This window comes from Aquila chrysaetos, chromosome 25 (assembly GCF_900496995.4).
Source record: "Aquila chrysaetos chrysaetos chromosome 25, bAquChr1.4, whole genome shotgun sequence".
Lineage (NCBI taxonomy): Eukaryota > Metazoa > Chordata > Aves > Accipitriformes > Accipitridae > Aquila > Aquila chrysaetos.
Genome location: NC_044028.1, coordinates 11,662,037 through 11,676,544, shown reverse-complemented (window position 1 = coordinate 11,676,544; position 14,508 = coordinate 11,662,037). Strand labels below are relative to the sequence as shown.

General features: G+C 39.8%; 1 protein-coding gene across 4 annotated transcripts in view; it reads right to left on the bottom strand.

Annotated features, from left to right (window-relative positions):
- Positions 1 to 14,508, bottom strand: part of SHISA9 (shisa family member 9) — a 198,012-nt gene that overhangs the window by 22,864 nt on the left and 160,640 nt on the right. The window lies entirely within an intron of this gene.

The following is a 14,508-nucleotide window of genomic DNA, read 5'->3' as shown; positions in this document are numbered from 1 at the left end:
ATGCAGGCTGCTGCATATATGCAGTTACACTGCTTTTAATACCAGAACCAGCTTGCTTATATGCACAGCATTACATTGTGTTCTGTAGACATTCCTCACAGTGCAGGATGTGCAACTTTGGCTCATGACTATCATTAGGTAATTTCTACAAAGCTCACGCTTTGTCCCTATGTTTTCTCCTTTTCCCTGACAGTAGGTATTACACTATCATACCAAGATAACATTTTTTGTAGCAGACATACCTAAAAGCAGGAGCAAATTACTGCTTATGTACAGTTTTATACCAGCACTCACCCCATATCCATTCTGTAGTTGATTTGTTCCTTTATAGTAGAGAATACAGCCTGGATACTTTTCTTTCTAAGATATACCATAGTTTATTAGTTGTTTTTAATGTTTGATTTGAGACTCTAAAAAGTTTGGTCAGAATTGTGTGCTGCACTCAGTTTGCAAACCTAAATTTCAACAGATTTCAACATGGTCAGCCTATCTTTTTTGCCGAGTCTTTCTCCAGGCTGTGTATTTTGAGATATTTGGAGCTGCTTGTCAATCCTAGAACCTTATGAAGGCTTCTGAAATCAGATGAGTGCATTTTTCTCCTGTAATGAAACCATGGTGCTGAATTGGTGACAATACAGTAATTCCCACAGCATCAAGCACAGGCTTATGATCATATAGAAAGCAAGCTGGGCAGTTGGGGAAAGAAGGCTTATTGTGATGGAGTGAGTGGACCACCCCGCAAGTGCCCACAGGATCTGGCAGGAACCAAATATCCCTGTAGTTTGCCAGGATTTTAAGGGAATTGAGCCACTTGGCTTTCCACTGCTCATTAATGAAGCTGAGTGGATGAGTAAGAGCTCTGAAACCAGTTAACAGATTTACTGCTGGTACAGAAAAGGAAAGCTAAGGCTTTTTTAAACTTACTTCTTCTTCACCATTGCTGCTGCCTGGTGCAGCCTCTGCTGTTCAGGCTGAGGCTGCCCCTGCCTCTGCAGAGGAGTGTAATCACATCCTCCTACCACATACACGTATAAACAAATTGTGAGGGCACCTCGAGGCAACTCAAGAAAAACGGTAGAAGTGTTACCGTCTAATAACAGTATGATTCTTCGTGCTGTTGCTGGTTGTTAATAGGGAACAAACTGTTTGTGGATAGTAGGTAGAGCTGAATAAGAAATTATTTTCCCATAACAAAAGAGTTTTTCAGTAAGTGGTTTTTTTTCTTTTACCAAACAAATGAAATCTGAAGTTGGACTCATTTTTGCAAATATTGTGTCAGATCAGGAGAAATATTTTGTTGTGATTTCAAAATTATATAAAATAAGTTGGCTCAGTTTTTAAAAGAGAAATGTTGTATCTTCCACATGTCTCTCTTTTATGGTTACACCTACAAGTACACTTTTGAGGAGGAATGCTAGCACAGCTGTATTTCAGTAGCAGGGCAGCTCTAAAGATACCACCATGGATGGGACCTTTAATAGAAGGAAGGTGTCAACCTTTTACCACTATGTTCACTAATTTTTTTCTGAGTAGAGCTAAATCAGCACTTTGTAGATGTGAAGTTCGTCACTACTGTGAAGTTCCCTTGTGGTAATTCTTATTATTCAGTCTGTCAAAACATCACGACTTCACTGTGATGAAAGTATTGTGAGCACCAGTATTTCTGCGCTCAGTGCCAAAGTGACTTGGAGCTGTAGAGACTTGCAAAACCAATGTAAATAAGGTGTAGTTAACCAGGATTGTTTTCTTAGCTGTGTTTCTTACTTAGACCTATCATTTTTACTCAGTCACATCTTTAAACGTAGTGAAGAAAGTTACCCCAGAAATATACTGTGGAAAATGAATTAGGTATACTTGGTTTTCATCCAGGTGTTCAGTGGCCAGCTATGCTGTTACTAGGTTGCTGGTTTACTAATGTTGCTGGGGTTTGGTTCTTTGAGTGTTTATGAAGATGTAAAGAAATATGTTTTCCATTTCCAGATCATCTTTGACTTCTCTTTTCTCTTGTTAAAAGACCAGAACTCTCCTGAATTATGAATTTCAAGCAAATTAATGATAGTTGTTCTTTCACTGCCGCACTTACTGCACAGTGTCCCTCACTCATACCCAGATGCTTACACAAGACTAAGTCATCACATAGAAGACACAGTTCAAATTACTCATTCAGTTGGCCATTTGCACAAAGTAAATTAAGCAAAAGGCCAAACTCTGGCAAAGTGCATTGAACTATATTGAAGAACGATTCCTATTTATAAAGAGACTCCCATTGGAATGGACTCCTAGGGCCTAAAAGGAAAATCTCAGCTTGGTATGCACATCTATCTAAATCTGAATCATACTAAATTTTAGTCTAACTGGCCATAACTGGTGAATGTTGCGTTTGTTTGCAAGCTTGCTAAACTGTGTGTGATCTGATTCCTTATCTTTTGGGTTTTAGAAATAAGTAAGCAAATGGTACTCTTACGCTGTTTTCGCCACACATAGTTAACGTAATGATGATGGGTACATTCACCTATATTCGGATGCTATTTAGGAAATGTTCGTAACTGAAGTAGCGATGGTATAATGCAAATTCTGCAGCAGGCAGGGTGCTGGGGAGTGTAAGTCTAACCACTGGGGGGAGCCCAGGCTCAGCCGTGAGCAACTGGGAGGTTTTAAACAGGACTTGCCTTGCCCACTCTGGGGCAATCCACATTTATAACTAAAAAAGGTATTGGCCTCGGCAGTGTTGTCTTATACTTGTAAATACTGCTTCAGTCTCAGCAATACTGAATAGGGATTCTCTCAGGAAATAAAGAAATTTGTCTACAAATACTTCACAAGATCTCAATGTGAAATTTGAGATTTTTCAATTTGAGATTTTGCTTTCTCTTCCTGAAACTGGAAAAAATAGTAAGTGTTACATTTTGGGGAGCAAATAATAATCTATTGGATTATTCAAAATATTTTGGAATACAAGGGATTGGCTTCAACTGGAAGAAAGTTTAACCAGAAAAATCCCTACCAGCTTTATCACTGACCTCTAGTGTCAAGTTAAATCCTTTACACTTATAAACCAGATATTCTGTGATTGGTATTTGCAAATAGCTGGCTTCACTGAATGGGGGCAACTTTAACCTGAAAGCTGTGGCTGTGCTGATACATTCCTTTTGGCAACCTGACACTGGTACATTGTCCAGCACGGTTTTCCATATAACCAGCTGCACTGTGCCACTGCCAATTTATGTATTTATTTTTAAAAGACAGAGAATATGAACATCACAAAAAGTCAAAATGCTGTTTGTGCCGCAGCTTCAAGCATGAATAGTTAGACTTGATTAGCAATGGTGATGTTGTAAATAACCTGCAATATTCGCAACCTATCTTATTTTCTGCTGAAGCAAGGAAATACAATGCCAGGCTGCTTCCCAACCTCCCAAGACTTTGAGGAGTCATTCTGGATGTAGTGTTAGTGGTTGCTGTCTACCTTCCTACTACCAGCCCAAAAGGAAGCATTTGAAAGAGCATGCTGGAGCTCACCACACAAAAGCTAGATGTCTGCTGGGCAGAAAATTAGACATACAGGAAAAAAGAAAAACAAGTAAGGTCTTCAGATGCTGAAGAGTGCTTTTGACTATTATTCCCTTAAAAGGTCTAGGTATAGAAAAGCTTGTGGGTGGCAAATGGAGCAGAAAATAAGAACTGGAAGGAAGCTGCACCAAAACCAGTTTATAGCTAGAGAAAGTGGGTTTTACATCCCAGCCACCAACAATGAGCCTTAGGAAATAGCTAAGGCATCAGCTTCTGGTCACAGTCCCAGTAGTTGATGAAGACTGATCATTACGTTATCTGTTTATTACCTTGACCTATATCTCAGGCTGTGCAATTGAAACTTGTATCCAGATGTCACAGCTAACAGCTTACTGCATTTTTCAAGGAAAAATGCTTTTTTGGAGCATTTCCACCCCTCCCTGATTGTGAATTTTGGATTTGCTTTAGTGTGCATCACGGTGACAACAATAATGTAATTGGTTGCTGTAGTTAAGCTGCGCTCTATCCAGTTAAGATGGTGTCATATCTAATTTATGCACTTCATTCAGAAATCAGGGAATGGGCATCTCAGCAATTATTAAATACAAATAAGAACCCAGTGTGGAAACACGTGATGCACCATGGTCACATGTATGAATGTGGTGAGATAAGGCATAAGCCCCCAAACATTTTGTTTGTTTGTTTTGTTCTCTGCATTCTTTATAGAATACATTGTGCCATTCACCTAGTTTGATTATTCTTGTCAAGAAGCTGCCAGGGTTATGGGAAATACTCAGGGTTTGAGGAAGGGATGCTAGTAGGCTGCTAGCAATAATAATCTTGTTCACTGTTTGAGAGCCAACAACCTGCCATGATTGTCCCTTAAGCTCAGCCGCTATCCTCCTTCTCTGCACCCATGGGAGAGTGAAACCTGTTCCGTAGAGTGACCTGAGGATTCATTCCTTTCTGTAGCAGTGAAGTCAATTATTTGGTGCTTGAAGACAGGGAAAATGAAAAAATTCCGTAGGCACAGAATGGAGTCTATTAGTAAATGAGCAGTTACAGGCATAAGGAAAAGAACAAATGAGACAGGCGATGCAGTAACAAAACAGGACAGGATGGGGGAAGGGCAGGAAAGCAGAATGAGATTTTGCTATAAAAGCCACCTGCAGACACACATACAAAAGAAATGAGAGCAAGACAGACAAAAGAAGACTGGGAATTCAAGGGGGGGAAAGGCAAAATTCAGAGCAAAATATAATAATAGCTGAGCATTTTCAGATACTCAGGAGAAAAAGATATGCCCTGAACTAACTAAAATTGAAAATAACAGCTATGAAGACAGGATAGAACTGAGTGATTATAGAATGACTATAAAATTGCTCCCCTCCCATCCATAACTGCACTGCCACCAACAAACATATTTGCCTCTTTGTTCTTGAGTGTATTATACTTAATTATAAGACTAGCTTACTCAGCGTTGCAAATCCATACTCATGTTCCTACAGGCCTCACCGAGAGAAACTGCAGGTGCTATTTCTGAAAAATCCCAGATAGGATGAAAGCTGTGGGATTTTAACAACTTGACTATGCCTGTAAACTAATTCCTTTCAGACCAGTTCCTTCCTGGATAAGAAGACTGTTCTCTGTTCATGGTACTGAGCTTCCTGTTGGCGTGAAACTCAAATCCTTGGCCTATATACTTGCTCTTGCCTCTCTGCAGCTTGTCACAGTGCAGTTGAACTGATGCTCCCTGAGGTTTTGTGGTGTGCATTTTCCTACACCCATGTAACTTGAGGTTTTTCTCTCTTTGTAGGTATTGTATTGCCATTGCCATTGTCTTTTTATTTAGATCCTTTGCCCCTTCCTTCAGATTTGCATTTAATGTTGTGTTTTAAAAGGATATTCTTATTCACATCCAGTGCATCATTGCATGCAGAGGCATACAAGGGTATGTTCTGCAACAGCTGGTACCTCAAAATCAGGCTGCACACCCATTAGAAAATGCACTGTTTGTACACATATAGACAAATATGTAGAATGTGTGGTCCATCCAGTTTAGTAGCCACTCTCTGTCCAGTACTAGATGTGTGACGGGAGGGTGCAAGAGCCCCAGTGGCATTTATATGCAAAATTGTCTCTGAAAGGTGTGTGCTTATCCCTTACACTAGGGCTTATGCCCAAAAACAGCAATGCAGGTTATGCCCCAAAACAGCAATCTTCTTAAACCCTTTGGTTTGCATTAACTGTTATAAATCTGCATGGTCTTGTTCTCCACATAGTCATAAAATGGTATTTCAGCTCTTGTTAAATTAATGGCACTCTGTAGCAACATTTTCCACAGTCTAGTACAAGTCCTGAACTGAAAAGTATTCCTATTATCTAATCTTAATTTCTCTGCCTTGCAATTTAACCGATTTTGTATTTTAGCAGGAACAGATGCTCACAATCCAGTGTCTGTACCATTTATTATTTTATATGGGGTTTTTTCCACTTTTCAAATATTTTTCTCTTTTCTGAAGTAAATAATTTCCTTTCAATCTTTCTTCATCTGACAATCTTTCCAAGGTTTGATCATTTCTGCTGCCATTTCTCAACACTTGTAGCCTTGCAATGCAGCTTCTGAGATGAGGTTCTACCCTCAGTAACACATGGAGTTGTGTTATTCTGTATACAGTGGTATCATAAGTCATCCCTATAAGTCTCTGTCCCTTATTGTATGCACACTTTTTTGTTTTCTCATCAGTGATGCACAAGTCATGCAAGTAGTCATATTTTCCCTAAATGTAATAGCTCTGAGGCAATACATATTTTTCATGGCAATTTATGCTAGCCAGTTATCTGTTCTGTCTCTGCACCGTATCACAAAAACATTCTTGTAACACAGACAACCTACCCGTCTAATCACCATCACAAAAAGGATCTGAGATGAGTGGGATGGCATTTCATCCAGCAAAAAAATGTTTCTGTTTAATGGAAGTGACAGTCTACAGTGTAAATGCCTGTCATCAAACATACTGTCTTGTGCCTTCCCCTGTCCTATCAAGCAATTGTAGGAGTTAGTCCCATGCTACACTCTTGATTCTCCATGGTGCCACTGAATGAGAGTGTCTCAGCATGCTGAGGTCTAGTGCTGTACGTTTTCTATTCAGTTCCTACATGATTAACCTCTTGGTCCGTTGCTGTCTTCCGTGGTAGAGGTTGTGTGGTCTTTCACATATGGATATCCTCAGTGGATTTCTGAGGAGAAGCTTTTTTTCCCCAAAATAGAAAAATGCTGGACACAGGAACACCTTCGCTTACACTGTCAGATTCAAAAAGGTATTAAATTCCTTATGACACAATGGTGTTGCGGGCTGTGCTGACAGCATGGAGCATAGGCAAGTGAAGTGTATCCCCTGCTGCAAGCATTTATCAATCAGCAGGTTTCGTAGTGCTGACCGACACCAAAATTCCTGTTGGTTCAGGTTGAAAATTGGGAAGAGGTAGGATGGCCTAGTAACTCTGAGCACCTTGTTGATCTAATTTGAGACACTGATGAACAAGGTTACTGTGGATGCAGTCTTTATGAGAAAGCTTTACAGTAGGGAGATTCGTGAGCTGATGTTCAGAGACAATGTCGCTCAGCTAGACATGGGAAAGAAGGTCAATGAGCCAGGTCACAAAATCCATGGTGCTCTGCCCTTGGTGCGTATCTTAGGAGGAACTGACTTTTCTCTGGCAGGAGAGGTAAACTACAGAGACGTATCAGTGAGCTGTGTAGTCAGAGTGCTGCTGCTCAAACAATGCCCCGTGCCTGTTTTTAAATGGCAAAATTCCCAGGTTTCGTTCCAGTGTGGTGGAATTCTGTGCTGTTGTCAGATGAAGGCGATGCTATCTACACACACTCATAAAACAAGATGGACTCTTTATTCTCAATACTTTTATCTGAAGTGCAGATGAGGACAGCACTAATTTTACAATACAAATCCTTCCCTCTCCACTCCTTTAATTTTCTATCTCCATCCTTCAGGCACTTACCTATGTGAATGTCAGAGTTTATATTTCTCTGAATAATGATTTTAGGGGGGTTGAAGCATAAAAGAAGGCAAATTAGTAGCAACGTGACCAAAGAGGTGTGGGGTTCCACTGCCATCTGAGTCCAGCCAGGGAAGTGCACGCAATGTTCCTGTAAAGGGGCCTTTTTCTTCCTGAATGTGCTGCTGCCACTTTATGTTTAAATCTATGGGAAATATTTATATATATAAGAATCTTATGCCTATGAGCTCTTCTGAACTCGGTGTGACATGTTACAAATGAGGAAAGAGACAAGTGTATCTTTGTGTATCAGTTAAATTCAAGAGCCGGTGACTGAAGCTTCCCATTGTCTTCTAGATGAAGTCTGATGCTGTGAGGTGCTGAATTCTCTGTGATCGCAGCGATTTAGGAGATGGGGCCTTCATTATGTTTCAGGTTTGGGCTCCTTGTTTCTGGTTAGACTCCAAGTGAGTAGGAGCAGAGTTCTGTGAAATCAGTTGGCTGTTTTACTGCCATCCAAGGAGGGTGGGAGTGGGATTTCACTGGCCTGGTGACTAAACTGGCTGGAAGACTCTCTTTTCTGCTTTTCATTTCCCTTGGGCTCCATGCTGTACCATTGCACTCACATTCTTGTAATATTTTCTGGGTTCTTGCTTTGCAAAAGCACTACAGTCTGAGGTTGGTTTTCCATGTAGACTTTTATTATGTGACACCATATCTCCTTTTATGAAGGTTATTTTTGTGTCCTCTGAAGGTTTGCTTTTCCTTCATAATTACTCACAACCTGACAGACTTATAATCCTCTGATAGGATTTGTGACATTGTAATCTTCTCTATAGCAACCCATTGTGGCTTCACAAACAGAGGATTATAACCTTTAAGAAGGCAATAAGTAGATGAACTCTTGAGATATCAAGACCCTACATTCATATCAATTTCCAGTCCTTGAGTTGTGGGAGGGCAGGGAGCGGTGCTGTGTTCTCACTCCCACCCACATTTCTGGTTTTCTTCATCTTCTTTTGCCTCAAGTAGCAGAGTTGAGAAATTAATTAAACCCACCAGATATACACACTTTGAGCACTGCAAATATCCTTAGCTATGCAAATTAAGAACAGATAAATTCAGCAAATTTGACTTACACAACAGAATTTTTTTCTCCCAGAAGAATGTTCTTTACACTTTCCCATAAGGTATCAGTTGTTTTACAAGTCAAACACTTCTGTACCTTTTCACAGAAATAAAAAGAGTCTGCTAAGATGTACCAGCCAGCCCAGATTCTTTGTTTTGCCTGTTTTGTCTTTCAATTAAATTACTTTTCTTCCAACAAGTAATGTACTTTTACTTAATGGGAATGTGCCTGTCATTACAATATTTATTCTAAATGTTTATATGCCTTGTTTATTGTTTTCTCTTTCCATAGTGGTTATTGATGACCAATAAGTGTAAATTTTTATGCAGCTTGAATATATTAAAAATTCCCTTACTTCAGGCATTCCACTAGTTTGTCTGTTAGCTGTCCCAATATACCAACTCTTTAGAAGGAAAAGATTAGACAGTATAAAAACTATAAAGCAAACATGTTACCGACTTCATGTCTTGTTATTTATTGTTATGTCTAAGCAGTAACTTAGTGGTCCCCTGCCTATAGCCTGTAGGTAACAAATTGCCTGCAGGATTCTCACATTGTTCATGGGCAAAGGCAACAGAAGAGTTAAGGTTTAAGGCAGAGATAGAGTTAAAATTGGAAGGAAGTTGCTCAGTGTTGTTCCCCTTCAGTCAGCAAAGGTTGAGGACCATTTCACTAGCTAATCATCCAGCTAATGTGGGGTTTGAGAAGTATTTTACTTAAATATGTATCTCACCTGAGTGTATGCCAGTGGCATTTTCTGTCCTGATATACCTGACCCAGCAATGGAGAAAAGTGTGCTTTCTACCTTCTGGCATAATTTAGTTTATTCTTTTAGAGTCTCTCTAGAGATGAAAATGTATCAGTGTGCTACAGTGAAGCTGTAATATCCAGTTATGGATCTCTTCTTTCCCCATCCACACGTGCAAGTTTTATTAACATAGGTGCCATTTTTGTTTTGTTAGTCTGTGTTAAGCAAACAAAAAACAGAGAAAGAACTCAGAAGGTCGGTGAAGAATGAGACTTCTATTCTCAGAGAAATAGCCGTAATTTGTTATCTTTTAGAATAGCAGAGAATAAAATTTACTGATTATGGAGTAGGATGCATGTTATCTTGTTGCATAGAATCACAGAAAATACAAATGACTGGCTTTTCAAAAGATTACCTCATTTATCCCATATTCCTCTCAGGAAGGATTAGCTATACCCTTGATAGATGATAGTTTTTAAAAAGCCTCCAGTGAGAGGCTCCACAATCTGGTCCTGCACAATCTGGTCCAGTTCTAATGCTATTCTGGTGGTATCTTCACCATTAGAGAACTTGTCCTATTATCTGTTTTACATTTCCTTTAAGGCAGTTTAAGTCCAGTAGTTCTCTTATCCTCCAAGGATATGGAGAGCAGATGATTACTATCCCTTGTGCTGCATCTTTTTATGTATTTTGAAGTCTCAGCACTACAGAATAGGAATGTTTTCTGTCTTATCATATAGAATGATTAGAGGTCTCAGAAATCCAGCCTTTCTGAACACATCTTTCTTGAGGTTTGGCATCTCATATCTTCTCATATGTCTCATATCTTGCAGGATGTCTACTTATTTATGCACCCTAGCATACCATTTCATCTCTGGCATCAGCACGGTGGTGTTGATCCATTTCTGCCTTCGATCCCCTAAAGCCCAGAAATCTTTTTATGTCAGACTGCTCTGACATAAAACCTTGCATCTCATTTAATAGGGAAGCACCTCGTTTTTTTCATACCATTTTTCCAGCTTTTTAGGATCTTTTGATCTGACCTTCAAGGCCTTTGAGACCCCTTCTAGCTTGGTTTGTCCACAAATTTAGTAAGTGTATGTACACTCTGTCCTATCGTCCTCCTCATTAATAAAAATATTGTGCAATACTGGAGACAGAATAAATCCTTGCAGAACTCTGTTCAGTATATCCTTCCATTTCAAAAAATACAGATCACTGGGGACTGTTCTCTGAATGCAGTTTTTAGATCATTTTGCACTTACCTTCTAGAAACAGCTTCTGAAATCTTATTAAAAATCAAGTTTTATTATATCTACAGCTTTCCCCCATCCAAAGGGCCTGTTACATTGTCATGGAAGGAAATTGCTTAGGTTTAGCTCCATCCGTTCTTGACAAATCTTTATTAGTTGTTATTCATGACCATGTTTTGGCTAGATGCTGTAAGAAGTTTGATAAATTAACTGTTGATTTCTATTCCTTTCTCCCTTCCTTTCCCCTGTCCTTTAATTCATGAATTAAATTATTACTAAATGATTTTAATTGTGTTCTTTCTTCTAAGGCTTGACAGCCCACCTTTGTTTTTGACGGTTTTACAGAACTTCATCCGTTGGATGAGTTCTTAAAGTTAATGGCACTTAGGGGACTCGGGTCCTTTCTCTAAGTGTGCAGGATGAATCCTTCTGGGCCATCAGGTAGAAACATGTTATAATTTTTCCAAGTGCTCTTGAAACCTGCCCTTCCTGTCCTCAGGTGTGACCACTCCCTTTTCTGATGCTGATTTGGGTTAGTTTCTTGAAACTATTGTCTTTTTTAGTGAATACTGAGGCACTGTCTTCTAAAAGGGAGAATTTGATTTTTTGAATCTTCAGATACTAGCTTTTAGTAACTAAAAAATAAAGAAAAATGAAGTCTTTTGGAGCCCTATATATGGTTGTCTCTTAACACCAAGCCTTATATAAGCAAGCATTTATATGAGCCACAGTAATTGGGATTGGCCCTTTATGTAGAATAACAGCTTAACATTTACCTGGTTAGTTATGATGTGTTCCACATTATTATTTCAATAATAGCTAGATTCAAATTATCTTCTATTTAGATAAAGTTGTTTTATCCCAATGCATGCACAAGAGTTTCAGCAGAAAAAATTAAGTGAGACAGAAGATCAGCCGAATAGCTTCTTTTGAAAAAGAAGATGCTATCTTTGGGGGGAGGGAGGGAGGGTGGCATATTCTAACTTCTCTCTTATTTTTAGCCCATCTCATTTGCTTTAGGCCTCTGAAGTGAAACTTGAAATATAATATTGCAAGCAAAATAGACTACGTATGTCTTATAAGAGTAAATATAAAGTTGGTAAGTGTCCACCTCATTTCCTTTAAAGTAAATCACTTCTAACCGTGCAGCTTAAGAAAGGTTATCATGGCACCTTGCAGATAGGTGGTCTGGCTAAAGTTATGTATCCTGTTTACAGAACTTGACAGTCTCACCAGAAAGAAAACATACTTAAAAACCTCTATGATTTGAGAAGAGGCATGCATTGTCAGCTTACAAGGTTCACTGGTCTTTTTAGTCAGGGCAATGTTACCAGTGTGTGGCAGATGTTCAGGTTATAATTCCTGCTACCTACTTGACACTGGCCACAAACCAGTTACTTGTAACTTTCTCATTACTTACAAATGTTTCCTAGAGTAGCTACTGACGACATTTCAGCAAGAGGTGAAATAACTGTTTGTTTCATGTTTAGGCACTAGAGACGCGAAGAAAGATAAAATGAAAAAATAGATTTAAAAAAATACTTTCTTTTTTGCACTTAAAATTGTGAATTTCAGAAACTATCCTGAGAAACAGGGGAAGAATATCTGTCTATTTTTTTCCTGGAATTATCGCCCAGGTATCTACTAGGGGAAGGGACTTATTCCTAGTTTTTTTAGTTGATTTTAAATTGCAGTTTTGTAAGGAAATGAACATAATATCACCAGAAGTCAATTTAATTTTAGGATTCTAAATAATCTTAAGGATTATTCAAAGGTATACTGAGTGACTTCAGCCTCCTGGTATTTGATCCTCTCTGCTGATGATGTACATACCAACCTATTGAAGGAACTGCCAAGTAGATATGAGAGTGGAGGAAAGGGAGGACAGAGAAAATCTTTCCATAATTAGGACATAGGCAATCCTGTATCAACAGGAACATTAATTTCCTTTTTAGCATTTCAATAATGTTCCCATTTTATTTTGAACCTTTGGACTTAAAAGGCAACTGTGATAGCTGCTGTCTCAACCCTCATGTTATTTTAAGAACCTCTTATGTGTAATTTCTGTGATCAATAACGTCCATGCACATACACTGACGTGCAGCATAAAGATGTCCTAGTTCTATTTTTGCATTTTAACGGCCTTTTGTAGAGTGGTAACTCTACTGTTAAAGGGACAGTGATGAACATATGTTTTAATAAATGAGAAAATACTATTGCTTTGAAGAAGCAAATTTCAATGGCATTTAAAAGACTTAAGCCACCTGAACAGAGGTTGAGATTACCCAACCTCTTACAACCTTTTTGTCAGAATGCAAATATTTTCTTCTAGTCTTTACTGAAAGTAGCTATCAAAATAACTGCAGTAGACTAGGCATGGGTCACTCTGTTCCTCTGAGAATAAGACATAATGGGCGACATCATCATAGGCAAGTTGCTCAGTCAAGAATACTCTTCAAGATATGCAGCTGACATGAAGGGAAAGCAGGAAAAAGCCTCCACCTGTCCAGTGGTGGAAATCAGAATGGATTAGTCACGTAAGGCTGAGCAAGTGAGCTTGTGTAAACTGTTGTGCTATGAGCTGTAGATGTACTACACCTCTCCTTTTTAATGTGTACGTACATGAATACTGTTGTTATCAGTGCTGCAAGTACTACAGCTGGGACCATTTTGTTGGATCAGTGTCCCAAGGGTGCACACTCATGGCTTATGCACCATCCTCTTTCAACCTGCCATGCCAGAGGTATATCTGAGACCTGCAGTTCTTCCTGCCAGAGAATTGTACTGTGTTGCCAGGTTTCTCTCAGAGGCTTTTCTTTTTTTATTGCTTATTTCTGTTCTACATTATCCTAAGTTAGACCTTTTTCTATGTCTTCCTCCTCCCTATAATCTGTGCAGGGAATGACCGCTTGGCTGTGTGGCATCTTCAGCCAAGTATTCTCTTGACGTTTATAGCTGTCTGTGCTACATCTCCCTGAAAAATATCTGCACTGCGGGTGTCTATACTATCTCAGAGAGGCAGGAATAAGATATGGATCCATGAAATCCTCTCTAGCCTAACTCTTTGGTCTCCACCTTATGTCTGGAGAGCCAAGATAACTGGCTCTGGAGCCATCCTCATGCCCGGCCCTGTCTCAGTGCCCAGATGCATCGCTGGTGTTAGGCGAGGTCTCTGCCAGGCACCGCAGGTGCCCTGACCCGAGCAGAGGTACGCTGACTCCAGAGCAGCCTCTGGCACTACCACTGGGACAGACTCCCAGGCTTGTGAGGGGCCAGCACAGCTGGAGGTAACTCTGCAGCCTCTTCAGAGACGTAGCTGTAGCCAAAAAGGCAAGACAGAGAGAGAACAGCGTCGGCAGTCCCGTCCTCTTCCTGTCAGCTTATCTGGGGGGGCTGTTGCTCACCCTACCTCAGTACAGATTACAAGTACCATCTCACCCCAACCCAGCACCCTCCACCACTGAAGGCATATGCAGAAGGGCCTTTACATCCTGGCTGCCGATACCACCCATGCTGGAAAGGTGGCCAGGGAAGGTCTTCTGGATCCCTCATTCCATCCCAAACATTTTATCTTGTTCCTTTTCATGGCTGTGTTTAAGGAGACTACTACAGCAGAAGGAAGATATATACTGTTGTCTCTACATACCACACAGGTTGCTCCTCATCTGAGAAGGTAAGAAATATATATACCAGTACTTTTTGCTTCTGAAGAAGAATGACAATTCCAAGCTAGCCTGAAGCTGCAGGAATGGGAGTATTTCCATTGACATAGTTGTGTCCAGAATGGTCACACCAGACACGCTTCCCATCCACTTTCTTTTCTCCTTTGTCCTCACTTTCATGTTTCTGGT